The sequence below is a fragment of the Panthera pardus genome, unplaced genomic scaffold, assembly GCF_024362965.1.
Source record: "Panthera pardus isolate Hobbes unplaced genomic scaffold, ASM2436296v1 HiC_scaffold_10, whole genome shotgun sequence".
Lineage (NCBI taxonomy): Eukaryota > Metazoa > Chordata > Mammalia > Carnivora > Felidae > Panthera > Panthera pardus.
The window spans coordinates 45382851-45400284 of record NW_026526655.1 but is presented as its reverse complement, the minus strand read 5'-3'; the positions used below and the strand labels follow the sequence as shown (position 1 = coordinate 45400284).

General features: G+C 34.7%; 1 long non-coding RNA gene across 1 annotated transcript in view; it reads right to left on the bottom strand.

Annotated features, from left to right (window-relative positions):
• Positions 1-3379: 3379 nt before the first annotated feature.
• Positions 3380-17434, bottom strand: part of LOC109274424 (uncharacterized) — a 192532-nt gene continuing 178477 nt past the window's right edge. The window contains exon 5 of the long non-coding RNA XR_002083599.2: positions 3380-3654. This is a non-coding gene — a long non-coding RNA (uncharacterized LOC109274424). The remainder of the gene's footprint in view (positions 3655-17434) is intronic.

The window sequence follows — 17434 nt, the reverse complement described above, 5'->3', positions numbered from 1 at the left end:
TTATCACTTATATTTATTTACTACTTATTATTTGTCTTTGTCTAATTTCACTTAGCATAATATACCCTAGTTCATTCAAATTGTTGCAAATGGCAAGGTTTCATTCTTTTTGATTGGCAGGTAATATTCCATTGTATATACATATATGTACCGCATCTTCCTTATCCATTCAACAATAGCCAAATTATGGAAAGAGCCCGATGTCCATCAACTGATGAATGGGTACAAAAAGATAATTATTTAAGAAATGTAAACAGATAAGCTTACATATAGGTTACTAAAAAAAAAGAAGGTGCATGGAATTTAGACACGAGCTCCTCTTAACTCTTGTAGACCAGGTTTCCCATTTAATAGATTAAAAAAAATTCATTCACTTTTGTCTTTCTCTTCTCTCCTCATCTGCTCCTCTATGGCAACAAGAGTGAAGAACAGTTCATGGCAATGTTATAAAAGTTGAACCAAAATGTGACAAATTAATGACGCTAGACAAAAAAGTGCGTCCTGGAGAAGACCTCAGCAGCCTAGCTCCATGTACACCATGTGTCTACCATAACCTTACTGTCTACAGAATGGAATTGTCTATAATGCAGGTCTATTCAAGATCAAATTGAAAAGCATTTAGCTTCTGATAAATGAATGTGTTCATGATACAGTTACACCACACAGAGTCCATTCTAAGTTATATCTCTGAAGCCTTAAAAAAAATTCTAGGGCATGACTAAAATTAAACAATTAAAATAATGCTTAACTATTTCAATTGATCCAGGTAAATTGGTATCATTTTGTTGTCACTTAAATTTCCTCCTATTCTCAAATAGATTTTAGCTAGTAGAGTAAATTCAGCTGAGTGTGCTTTGGAGTTTAAGCCATATGTCTTCATATGTTAGTGTACATCAAAATTACCTGAGATGACTGATAAAAATGGAAATTCTTAGGCCCCTTTCCCAAAGACTAGTCCCAAGGACTAGGGCTTTGGTCCACATATTAAGAAACATTGGAACAGATACCTGTAAATTTCAAGCTTTTGCTAGAGTTTTGTGGGAGTTTCTAACACTATTATGTGAAACAGACAAGGAACACTTGGATAAAAATATTATTGAGTATTATTTTTCATAATATATTCTCTAATACATCTAGGTCAATACAAAATATTTTATATCTCCTACCAGTTGTATCCTCCTCTCCAGGAAAAGTGCCAGTTCAAGTTTGTTCTCCTACAAAATCAAAAGAAACATCTGTGTACTGGTAAATGCCAGAACAGAAATGACTGGGTAATTTCCTTCTTGGGCTACCAAACAGACCGATCCTGGGCACTTGAAAAAGCACTTAAGGGCTTGACTCTGGGCCATTAGACTTTGGCCAAGGCAAACCTGTCTGCTTTCCTCCACAGAAGGGGCAGTTGTGTTTGCAGTTTAGGAAAGGAAATCACTGATGCCCAGTAGAAAGCCTCCCAGAATTAAGTGGTACGGCTCTGCCGCAGGCTGAATGCAGAACATCACTGAACATATGAAAAACAGATCTCAGGGCAAGAGTCAGTCACACTGGTCCTGAGAGCGACTTCACATGAGGTTGCTCTAGTCTCCTGTGCTGAGAAATTCTCATTCACTCAACACAAGTGTTCCCAGGTTGTATGTCACAATAACCCATGGATAACACTCAAGAACTATAAATAAATTAATTCTACAGTTCCATCAAAAAGGACAAATATCTGGGTTTTATCTAAGTGAAACCAGCTAAAAATGTACTCCTGTATGAATTAGTTTTATACTAAAATATCTTACTAGCTTATGTTCATTAGGAAATAAAGTTCCCCAAATGACTTAGTACATAAGAAACCTCGGCCAAAACAACTTCCAAATGAAGCCGTGTCAGAAAAGGCACCTCTCTCATCCAAATTTAAAGTTTTTTTCCTTATCCACACTATTTCACACACAAGATTTAGTGCAAAAAACTATATGTTTGAACAGTATTATATGCATATAACCAGGCTGGCCTACATTTGCATAATCCATAGTCCTGTTTTTCAAAATTCAAATTTGGGTCTTCAATCATTGGGTTTCTGGGAATAGTAGACCAATCTAGGCAGTCAGAAGGTCAAAAATAAGCCAGGAAATCTAAGAAAAGCTAATCAGGTTGTAATGATATGTACATGTTCCCCTAAAGACATGTATTGGAATATTCACAGCAAAATGATTATTTATAGCCAAAAATCAGTAACCACCCAAATGTGTACCAACAACAAAATGGATAAATTTGTGGTTATAATCACACAGCAATGAGAATGAATGATCTATAATTATGGAAAATTATGCAAAAATAAGCATAATGCTGAGCAAAAAACCAATATTATGTTGTTGGTACATACTGTATATTTCTATTTATATAACACTCAGAAAAAATTAATCTATGGTATATCAGAACAATGGTTAATTTGAGGGAAGAGTAAAGGTACTGATTGGGTGTTGGCAAAGGGGGGATTTCTGGGTTGTTCACAAGACTCTTTAATTATTTAATTACTACTACATGCGTTTTTTGAGAAAATACATGTACACTTTTATGCATATAATACTCCCATAAAAAGTTTATTAAAAATCCTATGAGATTGGGATACTTCTGAGGAAAATTACATAAAAGTGAATTATGAGTGAGAGTCAAGAGCAAGGAAAGGTGGTACCAAGGAGTGCTAAGAGAGAAAAGGAAGAAGGTGGAAGAACTATCTCATAAAGTAACTGCCAGTCTCCTGAAGGGGGAAGATATGGGGATTGAGAATAAAATGTAAACCAAAATGCTTACAGAACATCAAAGATCAAACCAAAAACCAGTTTTTCCCTTAATGAGAAAATACAAAAATCAAATATATTCAAGAAAAATAAATGGCACTGGGTTCTCCAACTCACAGTTAAAAATATAGAGTTCCCTAGCTCATACAATGTAATCTCCCCAGAAATCAGTTGTCCTCTTAATTTAGATGAGATAGATAAAATATACAATGGGAGATAGATAAAATATAACAGAAGGATCATTTTTATAAAACTAAGAAATATAAGCTTGAAGCATGAGCTACTTTAAGCATAATGTGAACTTGATAAATCAAAACCATCGATGCACCCAAAAACCATATCTGGAAGTGAGACAATTTTAGAGATGTGGGAAAATATTTACAAATTATTTGAAAAGCAGAGTTAATATACTCAATTTGCTAGGAATTTTTACAAACCATAAAACAAATGTTAACAGAAAAGCAAAGGACACAGACCTATCACAAAAGAATACAAGTAAATGAAAAGTCAGTCAATCTCAGTGTGTATCAAAACAATTACAGCATTTTGAAATCACACAACTGACAAATATTCTTATAAATATTAACGACCAGGGTTGGTATAATAAAGAAATATGATGGAGATATTTATGCTAAAGCCTCTTGGAGGACAATTAAGCTGAATCAAAACACTTGACTGTACCTACTCAAGTCTGATCCCCAGCTATCTTCACAGAAAATCGGGAAGAGGTAGTTGTGTGGGAACAGGGACAACAGGACTCCAGGATCCAAGTTAGGAAGCTTGCTGGGCTGCTCTAGGGTATAGCAGATAAAGGAACAGGTGGCTGGATTTCCAGGACCTTTGCTATGACAGGAGCTGTTTCACAAGGAGGAGGCTAGAAATGAAGAAAAATATTCATGACAATCTGACCCAACAGGACCAGCTGCAAAATAACAATGGGCAGAAAACATGAATAGACACTTCTCTAAAGAAGACATCCGAATGGCCAACAGGCACATGAAAAGATGTTCAACGTCGTTCCTTATCAGGGAAATACAAATCAAAACCACACTCAGATATCACCTCATGCCAGTCAGAGTGGCCAAAATGAACAAATCAGGAGACTATAGATGCTGGAGAGGATGTGGAGAAACAGGAACCCTCTTGCACTGTTGGTGGGAATGCAAATTGGTGCAGCCACTCTGGAAAGCAGTGTGGAGGTTCCTCAGAAAATTAAAAATAGACCTACCCTATGACCCAGCAATAGCACTGCTAGGAATTTATCCAAGAGATACAGGAGTACTGATGCATAGGGGCACTTGTACCCCAATGTTTATAGCAGCACTCTCAACAATAGCCAAATTATGGAAAGAGCCTAAATGTCCATCAACTGATGAATGGATAAAGAAATTGTGGTTTATATACACAATGGAATACTACGTGGCAATGAGAAAGAATGAACTATGGCCTTTTGTAGCAACGTGGATGGAACTGGAGAGTGTGATGCTAAATAAGCCATACAGAGAAAGACAGATACCATATGGTTTCACTCTTATGTGGATCCTGAGAAACTTAACAGAAACCCATGGGGGAGGGGAAGGAAGAAAAAAAAAAAAGAGGTTAGAGTGGGAGAGAGCCAAAACATAAGAGACTGTTAAAAACTGAGAACAAACTGAGGGTTGATGGGGGGTGGGAGGGAGGGGAGGGTGGGTGATGGGTATTGAGGAGGGCACCTTTTGGGATGAGCACTGGGTGTTGTATGGAAACCAATTTGACAATAAACTTCATATATTAAAAAAAAAAAACCTCTTTCATCTTAAAAATAATTTCTAATATTATTTCAACCTAAAAAACCCTTACTATATCTTAATTATCACAGACTCTCAGGGAGATCCATATTTGAATTTGGCAAAACACCAATTGTATTCTCTTTTCATTATTTTTCTAGAAGATAAAGCTGTTATTTTTTTCTTATTTACAACAAAGAGAATATGAGGAGTGTTTTGAAACTGCTTGTTTTTAAACAAAAAAAAATACTTTTCAACTATGAAAAATAAAAATAACTTTAAAAACAGAATCAGAACAACAGCAAAAACAAACAAATTACAACAAAAACCCCTTCACCTATAATGCATGTTCCAAGTTGGACATTGAATTTTGAGGATTTTCTGAGTTTTCTTCTATTTTTATGTTCTTGTATTGTTTTTTCCTATTGTTTTCTACTTCTAGAACAACGACCGACCGAGGTAAGCTACACAAGTGTGACAATTACCATGTACTGTCGCTGGCTCCCGGGCATGGGCTCTGGAGTTAAACTTCCTGCTTCCCTTCCCAGTTCTTCTACTAATAAGCTGCATAATTTGGGGCAAGTTAAATATGTTCTCTGTGAATATGTTTCCTCTTCTATAAAATTGGGAAAATATGAGTAACATATCCACAATGTTTTTTTGTGAAAATTAAATATCACTGTCTAAAGACTCAGGATAACTGTTAATGCAGTACAAGTGCTCAATAGTGTCTATCATTACATCTTTATCTCTTAACTGTTTCCTTCAATACAGATAAAAAGCACAGAGCATGATTTGTTGGCAATCACATTCTCAAGTACTCAAACCATAAAAGCCTCTGTGGGTAACAAGAACAAGTACTAAACAGAGGAATGACAGAGGAGTAACGACAGCAATTTGGTGGCATAGGATGCCACAGACCCTCTTTCCTCCGACAGAATCACTGATTCAACAATATGCAGAATTCCCTTTATGAGAAATCCAGACAGGTAATAGGCTCCTGCTCCCCAGGAGAGCGCACGGCCACACTGAAGCTGGTGGGAAAATTCACGGCACTGTCTTGCCATGATCCCTCTCCCTGGCACAGCATCACACAATGGAGAGGAAATTCCTACCTCCTGGCTTCTCCTTGGGAAGGAAAAGAGAAGAGCAGACCATACATACATCTAACATTCTGTGCTTATAGTTATTAATATTGTACTTCTCACTTAAAAATTTAAGAGGGTGTATTTCATGTTATGTGCTTTTTACCACAATGATGATGATAAATAATAATAATGATAATAATAATTCTACCAGAGATAAAGAAATAATAATTTTACCAGAAATAATAGGAACCCAAGAGGATGGAGGAAAGAAAGAGGAGAGCCTCTTCTGAAAGAAAACCTCACAAAAACTTGAAATGCTCATCCACACGCAACACTTCTGATCCCCTCTCTAAAAAACGTTCACTTTGTGGAAAAAACGCATTTACAAGGGATGTCTGGGTAGCTCAATAGGTTAAGTATCTGACTCTTGACTTTGACTCCGGTTATGATCTCACACTTTGTGAGTTTGAGCCCTACATCAGACTCTGCACTGGCAGTGAGGAGCCTGCTTGAGATTCTCTCTTTTTTTCTCTCTCTACCCCTCCTTGCTTTCCCTCTCAAAAATCAATAAATAAACATTAAAAAAAATCTATGAAATTGTGTTTAAGATAGCCATGCACTCATTAATGTGGATGCCTATTATGTGCATACACAACTGGCTTGACTCCCTAGCTACCTGAAATGAGTCTTCCATTTTGTTTGATAACATCTTTTTTCAATTTTTTATTATGATAAAATGCACATAATATTAAATTCACCATCTCAACCATCTTTTTTTTAATTTTATTTAATTTACATCCAAATTATTTAGCATATAGTGCAACAATGATTTCAAGAGTAGATTCGTTAGTGCCCATGACCCATTTAGCCCATCCCCCCTCCCACAACCCCTCCAGTAACCCTCTGTTTGTTCTCCATATTTGAGTCTCTTATGTTTTGTCCCTCTCCCTGTTTTTATATTATTTTTGCTTCCCTTCCCTTATGTTCGTCTGTTCTGTGTCTTAAAGTCCTCATATGAGTGACATATAGTCATATTTGTCTTTCTCTGACTAATTTGTAAGCTGTTTCGAAGGGACGCAAGTACCCCAATGTTTATAGCAGCATTAACAACAATAGCCAAAGTATGGAAAGAGCCCAAATCTCCATCGATGGATGAATGGATAAAGAAGATGTGGCATATATATACAATGGAGTATTACTCAGCAATCAAAAAGAATGAAATCTTGCCATTTGCAACTACCTGGATGGAACTAGAAGGTACTATGCTCACCATGTCAACCATCTTTAAATGTACAGTTATGTGGTATTAAGTATATTCATAATGTTGTGAAATCATTACCACCATCCATCTCCATAGCCTTTTTCATTTTGTAAAACTGAAATGCTATGTCCATTAAACAATAACTCTTCTTTCCCCTCTCCCACCAGCCCCTGGCAACCACATTACACTTTCTGTCTCTATGATTTTGACTGCTTTTAAGTATCTCATCTAAGCAGAATCATGCAGTATTTTCCTTTTTTTGACTGGCTTACATCACTCACCATAATGTCCTCCAGGTTCATCCATGTTGTAGCATATATCAGCATTTCTTTTTTTTAAAGGCTGAATAATATTCCTCTGTATGTATAATACCACATTTTGCTTTTCCATTTTGCTTGTCCATAGATGGACACTTGGGTTGCTTCCACGTTTTAGCTATTATGAATAATACAGAAATAAACATGGATGTACAAATATCTCTTTGATACTGGGTTTTCAGTTATTTTGGTTATATCCCCGGAAGTGGAACTGCTGGATCATATGGTAATTCTATTTTTAACTTTTTGAGGAACCACCTACTGTTTTCCATAGTGGCTAGACCAGATTACATTCCCACTAATACAGCACAAGCATTCCAATTTCTCCACATCCTCAAGAACATTTTTTATTTTGTTTTTTTTTTATAGTAGCCATCATATTGGGTTTGTAGGATGGTATGTCATTGTAGTTTTGATTTGCATTTCCCTAATGATGAGGGATATTGAGTGTCTTTTCATGAACTTCTTGGCCATTTGTATATCTTTTTTGGAGAAATGTCTATTCAAGCCCATCTTTGAATTGGGTTGTTTGGGGTTTTTGTTGTTGTTGTTGCTGAGTTTTAGGAATTCTTTCTAAATTCCAGATATTAATCCCTTACTAGATACATGATCTTCATATGTTTTCTCCACTTCTTTGGGTTGCCTTTTTACTCTGTTTTACTCTGTTGACATTTTTTGGTGCACAAAAATCTTCAGTTTGCTTGAAGTCCAATTTGTCTTTTTTTTTTTTTTTTTCATTTGTTGCCTGTCCCTTTTTTGTCAGATCCAAGAAATTATTGTCAAATCCAATGTCATGAAGCTTTTGCCCTATGTTTTGCCCTAGGAGTTTTATAGCTTTAGGTCTTAAACTTAGGTACTTGATTCATTTCAAGTTAATTTTTGTATATCATGCAAGGTAAGGGTCTAACTTCATTTTCTTGCATGTGGGCACCCAGTTTTCTCAGCACCATTTGTGCAAAAGACTGCCCTTTCTCCAATGAATGGTCTTGGCACTCTGGTTAAAAATCATTTAACCACATATGGAAGGGTTTACTTCTGGGCTCTCTATTCCATTGATTGATCTGTATGTTTGTCTTTATGCCAGTGCCACATTGCTTTGATAAATAGTTGATCTGAAATGGAAGGAAGAGTTAAGTGACAGAGATTTGGTGCAAGGATATGCTATTGACTGACATAAGAAAGAGATGATTCTTAATTATCATGTGCCTGTCCAAAAAAAGTACTAATTTACTCCAACTTGCATCTTAAAGCAAGGGGCTATGATAAAAGAGTGAGTAAATATCAAAACTCAAATAACTATAAATTTTATAGATTTTCAATAAATCACTATATATATATATAGTCTTTATAGATTTTCAATGATATATATATATATATATATATATATATATATATCATTCAAAATGCAAGGCATTAGAGACATTGTTGTCGACAGCTTCAGCAGTGATGGAAGACAGAGCCAGTGGCTTTGGTAGCAGTAAAAAAAGATGGGGATGATTCACCTATCAGTGCCCTCAACATCGGACACAGGCAACAGCTCACATGTAGACCGCAGCAAATCAGTAGTAAAATCATGATGTAGCTGCAAGCACTCAACTCCAGAGAGCAACTGCAACCTCTCTTGCATGCATCCACAGCAATAACTTGAATGAGCATGAATGACAAAATTCCCTGTTGGGAACACAGGAAACATTACCACAATGAAGTAAAGCAGGAAAAAAAAAAATAGGTGATTCTCTTGCAGTTGATTGGAGGCTTTGTGTCTGAAGTAGAGAGGAAAAAATATCTGAAGAACAATAGGAGTCAATGGTGAAAGAGCGCTGGCATTTCTAAAGAATGGATGGGTTTGATTTGTATTTCCCTGATGATGAGTGATGTTGAGCATTTTTTCATGTGTCTGTTAGCCATCTGGATGTCTTCTTTGGAGAAATGCCTGTTTATGTCTTCTGCCCATTTCTTAACTGGATTATTTGCTTTTTGGGTATTGAGTTTGATAAGTTCTTTATAGATTTTGGACACTAACCCTTTATCTGATATGTCATTTGCAAATATCATCTCCCATTCTGCTGGCTGCCTTTTAGTTTCGTTGATTGTTTTCTTCATTGTGCAGATGGTTTTTATCTTAATGAAGTCTCTAGTTCATTTTTGCTTTCATTTCCCTTGCCTCCAGAGACATCTAGTAAGAATTTGCGACAGCCGAGGTCAAAGAGGTTGCTGCCTGTGTTCTCCTCTAGGATTTTGATGGTTTCCTGTCTCACATTTAGGTCTTTCATCCATTTTGAATTTATTTTTGTGTATGGTATAAGAAAGTGGTCCAGTTTTCCCAACAACATTTGTTGAAGAGACTGTCTTTTTCCCTATTAGATATTCTTTCCTGCTTTGTTGAAGATGAGTTGATTATGTAGTTGTGGGTCCATTTCTGAGTCCTCTATTCTGTTCCATTGATCTATGTGTCTGTTTTTGTGCCAGTACATATTGTCTTGATTACTACAGCTTTATAATACAGCTTATAGTCTGGAATTGTGATGCCTCCCACTTTGTTTTTCTTTTTCAACATTACTTTAGCTATTTGGGGTCTTTTCTGATTCCATACAAATTTTAAGATTTCTTGTTCTAGCTCTGTGAAAAATGCTGGTGATATTTTGATAGGGATTGCACTGAATATGTGGATTGCTTTGGGTAGTATAGACATTTTAACAATGTTTATTCTTCCAATCCATGAACAGGGATTTTTTTTTCCATTTCTTTGAGTCCTCTTCAATTTCTTTCATAAGTGTTCTACAGTTTTCAGAGTACATCTCTTCTACCTCTTTGGTTAGATTTATTCCTAGGTATCTTATGGTTTTTGGTGCAGTTGGAAATGGGATTGATTCCTTGATTTCTCTTTCTGTTGCTTCATTATTGGTATATAGAAATGCAACAGAATGAGATATGACCTCACAGCAGTCACAATGGCTAAAATTAACAACTCAGGAAACAACAGATGTTGGTGAGGATGCAGAGAAAGGGGAAACTTTTTACACTGTTGGTGGGAATGCAAACTAGTGTAGCCACTCTGGAAAATAGTGTGTAGGTTCCTCAAAAAGTTAAAGATAGAGCTACCCTACGACCAGCAATTGCACTACTAGGTATTTGCCCAAAGGATACAAAAATACAGATTTGAAGGCACACATACACCCTGATGTTTATAGCAGCAAAATCAACAATAGCCAAGTTATGGAAAGAAACCCAATGTCCATCAACTGACGAATGGATAAAGAAGATGTGGTATATATTCATACAATGAAAAATTACTCAGCCATCAAAAAGAACGAAATCTTACCATTTGTAACAACATAAATGGAACTAGAGTGTATCATGCTAAGTGAAATAAGTCAGTCAGAGAAAGACAAATAGCATATGATTTCACTCACATATGGAAATTAAGAAATAAAACAGCTGAACACAGGGGAAGGGAAGGAAAAACAAAATAAGATAAAAACAAAGCAGGAGGCAAACCTAAGAGACTTAACTATAGAGAACAAACAGAGGGTTGCTTGAGGGGAGGTGGGTGGGGGGATGGGCTAAATGGAGATGGACATTAAAGAGGGCACTAAGTGGGATGAGCACTGGGTGTTATATACAAGTGATGAATTACTAAATTCTACTCCTGAAACCGATACTACACTATATGTTAATTAACTTGAATTTAAATAAAATCTTGGAAGGAAAAAATACAGAATGGATGGGATCACACCTGAAAAAAATGCATTCTATTGTGTGAATATAATTGAGACTGAGTTTATGCCTCAAAACTGCTATGGCTTGGGAATACTGATGTATCAATAATATTTAAGAGAATATGCAGATAGATTTCTGGTACACCAAGTTTGCTATTTCAGAATTTTCTCCAAAAAAGGCAAGAAATTTTAGTCTAAAGAAAATATCTAGAAACAATAGTCTCCAAATCAAAGATATATATAATCATTATACTGAGGGTACAAATTATTGCTTTCCTGTTGGTGTCTGTACCTGTATTCTTACTGCCTTCATTTTGTTTCCAGGTAATTAGAGGCTGAGATCTAGGAAAGATAAAGTGTTTAAAATGCTTCCATTTAAGAATAATGTTATTGCTACATTCTAAAGCAAAACTACATGTAGTCACAAGTTAAACAGAGATGATTAAAAATGAGACGTTAACATTTCTAAATTGTGCTGCTGCTTGTCAATGAATATAAACATATTAAATAGTCAACAAGACTTGAGACTTAAGAACTATGAAAAGTAGAAATGAGAAAAGCATATGGAAATAGATGCCTTGGAGTCATTAAACATAACTCTGCTACTACAGCATTACTTTTGTATTCAGAAAATAAAATCTAAGACTATATTTGTTATATCATATTTCTGCTCTTAATCTTTCTATCTCTATCAGTGCAGAGCCTGCTTGGGATCCTCTCTCTCCTCCTCTCTCTGCCTCTCCTTCCTCAAAATATATAAATAAATAAACAAAAAGATTCTGTTTTATTTCTGATTCTGTGCTATTTTCTTTCTTTTCTCTCTTTTATTTTATGGTCTATTTTTCTATGATACCTATTCTCAGGATATTGTAAGTTGTGAATTCTGTTTGTAGTTCCATTGGTGTTTACTTTTATATCTTTTAATGACATAAGGGTATAGTTGACAGCTTAACAGGTTCAGTAATGAAATAAATTCTATTGATTACCTCTGAAGAAATTATTAAATTACATACTTTCTCAACCTTTTTCCACCTCTCTACACACACCCTGGTTTTTGCTTTTATGCTCTGGGATTTTGAAATCACAAAAAATTGTCACATTTAAAAAAATTATTTAAAATTATAATACATATTATTCAAGGGATTACATTTATTTTTTATAATTCTACGTATGATAATAATTAGACTAATTAGACTCAATTAAATGCTTAAATAGACTCAAAACCCACTACCACTCCCTTCACACCATGGACTTGCCATTCGACAATTCTTTCTTTTTTTTTTCCCCCTAACTAGCTGAATTGAGTGTTTAGATGGAGATTTTGGTATGATAGATATGTAAGTAATGTATTTCTGAGACTTTGGGTACATAAGAAAATTTTTTGTTGCATTTATATGGGAATAATAGCTTGGTGAAATATAGAATTCTTGAATCACTCACTCTTTCCTAAAATTCTGGTAAATCATGCCCCGTGTATTCTGAGAATATAGCAGAGAGGTAAACAGCACAGTACCAATAATATATATATATATATATATATATTATATATACATATACATATGTACATATTATATATATATATTATATATACATATACATATGTACATATTATATATATATTATATATACATATACATATGTACATATTATATATATATATATATATATAAAATTTAGCTCTGCTAATTACTTGTTATGTGATATTTAAAAATTACATAACCTTTTCTTTGTATTCTAAATCTGTGTTCTCATCTGTAAAATGGGACTATTATCTCTCAGGTTAGATGTAAGAAATTAATGACATGTACTGTATTAGTGCTATCTAATAGAGACATAACATGAGCCACATGTTATAAATTTAAATTTTCTAGCACTCACATTTAAAGGGGAAAAACAAAAAAAATATATTAAATTTGGGGCGCCTGGGTGGCTCAGTCCGTTAAGCGTCCGACTTCGGCTCAGGTCATGATCTCACAGTTCGTGAGTTTAAGACCCGCGTCGGGCTCTGTGCTGACAGCTCAGAGCCTGGAGCCTGCTTCACATTCTGTGTCTCCCTCTCTCTCTGCCCCTTCCCTGCTCATGCTGTGTCTCTCTCTGTCTCAAAAATAAACATTAAAAAATATATATTAAATTTAAAAATATATTTACTTAACCCAATATATTCAATAATACATTGTCATTTCAATATGTAAACAATATAAAAATATCAATGGGATATTGCATTCTTTTTATACTAAGTCTTCAAAATGTGGTGTATATTTTGTACTTATACCTTATAGCTAAACATATAGCATATATAAAATTTGGACATGCCACATTTCAAGTGCTCAGTGAGCACATGTATCTAGTGGCTATCATACTGAAGAATATAGAGCAATATAATGCAACTCATTAGAATACCTGGCATAAACATTCAATAAATTATATATATTTTTGTTGTCTTAATATTATAAAGAAGTTTTATTTATTTTATTTTACTCAGAAAACTCTTTTACTTGCTTTCTAAATAACTTGTTTCTTCTGCCTAAATATATGCAGGAGTCTACTTTTTTAGCTTAAAAACTTTCTAAGTAAAGTCTTTATTGAAATATAATACAGAAAAGAGCACAAATTATAAGTGTTGACCCAAAGGATATTTACACAGTGAACATGTAACCACCACTGAAATCAATAAACAAAACAGTATCAATATCTCAGAAGCTCCCCTATAATAGTTATAACTTCCCAGGTGGCTTCAATCACTATGATGTCTAATTTTACCTATTACTAAACTTTATACAAATAGAAACATATGATGTCTATCCTTTTATGTCTGGTTTCTCTTGCTCAGCATTATGTTTCATACATATTGTTGCATGAGAGTTTGGATTATAATTCTTTATTATATAGTATTCCATTGTATGAATATACATTTATTTATGCATTCTTCCATTCTACTTTTGATACACTTTTGAATTAAATCCACTTTGAAGCTTGTGCAAAAACAACCAACTATAGCAGGACTGACTGTCATCCTTAGACTGGATTGCACACACTATTGGCCCTTAGCTGGTAGCTGAGAACTTGCATTTGGAAAGGGTTCCTGCCACCCTTATTTTAAAAGGCTCATTGTATCCAGACTGTTTATAAAAACAATATGGTTTATGTGAACATTGCTTTCCTTCTGGAAGACTGGCATTCTGGTGCATGCCATGTAAAGGCTGCATACTTGACCAGCCCCAGCAAAAACCTGGAGTACTGACCTCTACAGAGGTTCCCTGGTAGACAGCATTTCACAGATGTTATTTATACCTTCTTATTGGAATAATTAAGCATGTCCTGTGTGACTGCATTGGGATAGAATTCTGGAAGCTTTTCAGGCTGCCTCAGGACTTTGCTCCATAAGCTTTGCCCTGTGCTGATTTTGCCTTGCTTTGTTACCCTTTTGCTACAAGAAATTATGCTGTGAACATGACTTTAGGCTTGTTGAGTCCTGTGAGTCCTCTAGTGAATCATCAAACTTGGGGGTTGGTCTTGGCAATCCCTGACACAGGGCTATTACAAATAGCACTACTATGATAATCTTGGCCATTCCTTTTGGTAAGCATATGTTGAATATATATATACAAAGGGGTGAAATTGTTGGATCATAGGATAGGTATTCAGCTTTACTAAATACTGAAAAGTAGGTTTCCAAAGTGGTTATACCAATTCACACTCCTATCAATAGTTTATGAGAGTTCTAGTTACTCCACATCCTGTCCGACACTTGGTATTTTCAGTTTAGCCAATTTGGTGACTGCAAAGTGACCTATCATTTTGGTTTCAATTTGCAATTTCCTTGATGACTAACAAAAGTTGAGCACCTTTTCAGATGTTTATAGGCTTCTTGTATGTCCTTCATTGTGATGTGTCTGTTCAAGGTCTTTGCAATTTTTCTACTGTGTTGTCTCACTTTTTCTTATTTTGTAGGCATTCTTCATGTATTCCATAAATAAGACATTTATTATTTATATATGCATGTGTGTATGTTTATAATATGACAAATATCTTCTCCCACCCACTCTCTTAATGTTATCTTATAATAAGCAGATGTTCCTAACTTTAGTTTATCAATTTTCCCTTTATATCTAGCAGTTTGTGTGTCTTATTTAAGAAATATTTACTACTCCCAAAGTCATAAAGATGTCCTCCTATTCTTCTTCTAAATGATTTACTCCTTTAACTCTTACATTTAAGTCCACAATTCACTAGAAATGATTCTTTGTAAGTGTTGAGGTTTTTCTTTTTTCTTCAAGTCCAATAACATCGCCAGGATTGATTCACAATTCATTACTATTTATTTTTTCTGTAATAAGTTGTACGCTTTTGATCGTTTACATCAGTTCAAGAAAGTTTTTCTTTGGGGCACCTGAGTATGTCAGTTAGTCAAGTGTCCAACTCTTGACTTTGGCTCAGGTCATGATCTCATGCTCCGTGGGTTCAAACCCCACATTGGGCTCTGCACTGGTAGAATGGAGCCTGCTTGGGATTCCCTCTCTCTCTCCCTCTCTCTCTGCCCCTCCCCACACATGTTCATGATCTCTTTCAAAACGAATAAACTTAAAATTTTTTTTTCTTTGTAATTATATTCCTAGATACTTTACTGTTCCATTTCTTCTGTCTTTCTTCTGGTAACACTATTGCTTCCCATTCCAATACGCTCTATTTGTGATAATTTCTCTAAAAATTATGTTATCCTTCTGTTTCATTCTCTTTTATTTTCTTTCAACTTTATCTCTTATTTTATAGAGTTCACAAAAGAGGATGAGAGTAAGATCATAGAAATGTTTACCACTACAACACAATAGCAGCAAACAAGGCACCTGGGCTCGAGAAGTGAAATAGAAGTCAATATTATAGTAAAAAAAAGCTTTTTTAATTACATATAAAATAACACACATAATAAGTAGCACAGAATTCAAAGGAGTGAGGAATCACATTGGCCCAGTGTTAAAAAGGAATGTACCTCAGAGAAGTTGATGAGTTTGAGGATATGATAATAAAAACATTACTGTGGGAAGAACCAAACTATGTATAATAGCTGGTATTTTGGTTATCTTGGTAATATATCTAACCACTATGGACCATACAAATTTGTAATGACAGAGTGTGTATTTTTAATAATGAACCAAAATCTATATTTTTATTTGGCACAAATTTTCCATTTGTTCATGGAAGTTTATGAAAGCCAAAAAATAATAATTAAATGTGACAAAGAAAGTATAATTCTACATTTGATGGGCTTTTGATTTCCTTGGCACTGAATATCTCAAGGTCTAGTTATGATTCAAATAAATGTAAATGTCATCATGTTATTTAAGATTAGGTGTTAGAGCTATTAGATCCATTCTGAAGCTTTCATTGAGCCAAATGAAAATAAGAACTGACCTTAGTCAAGCTTTTCACTGAAATTAAATATCCTCATCATAACTAAAATTATCAATGGGATTCAGGAAGAAAATATACTCTTTGCAAGCTATTATCTTCTGCATTCAGAAGAGTTGAAATATATATGCATGTAATAAAAGTTCATGCTAATTTTTCAGAATATTTCCAGTTATACTTCTTTTTGGCTTGAGAATTTGCACTGTTCCAATATCATTAGATCCTTTCAGCGGCTCTGTCATAAACATGATTTTTTTTCCTTGTGCTAATGTTTCAAAATGCAAATAAGGTAGCCAGAAGGACATGTCCAAAGGTGTCTTACTGAGTATTACCATCTTGATGAGTTAATTGCTGGCCAGGAACTGGGCCTCCCATTTTGCAGCTTCACAGACCTGATTTTTCTTGTACATTGACAATGAATCATACACCTGAAGTATGAATTCAAAGTTCAAATGGATACACATTCAGTGAGAAATAAGATTCTAAACAGAACTAGAATATTTGTATCTCTTGCTAGGAAAATGTACATAAGAAACCAAACATAATTAGAGATCACTTTTTTAAAAATTAACTACTTAGAAAAATTAAATATTTGCTAGATACTGCTGAAAGTAGCATTATGTATCCTTTTGCAACAGAGATCAAAAGTTCAAATGCCCTAGGGTTCAGGAAGTTAATATCCATTAGCAAAGGGATCCCAAATGAAGACTGCTGAATTGAAGGACTGCAGGACTTTAACAAAAGAGTTACCAGATACTCACGTCTAGTTGATCATTGTAATGAGGGAGTATAGATCCAGAGTTGACAGATCTTCTGGTTTTTAAATTTTTTCCAGTTTAATTGAGAAATAATTGACATACATCACTGTATAAATTTAAGACACATGGCATAATGGTTTTACATATATCGTGAAAATGATTTCCACAATAGGTTCAAATAACATCAATCTTCTCATATATTGATACAATAAAAAGAAAAGAAAGAAGAAAAAAAGAGAGGAAAAACTTTTTTCTCCTTGGAATGAGTACTCAGGATTTACTCTCTTCACAACTCTCCTATATATCATACAGCAGTGTTAGCTACAGTCACCAGTTACA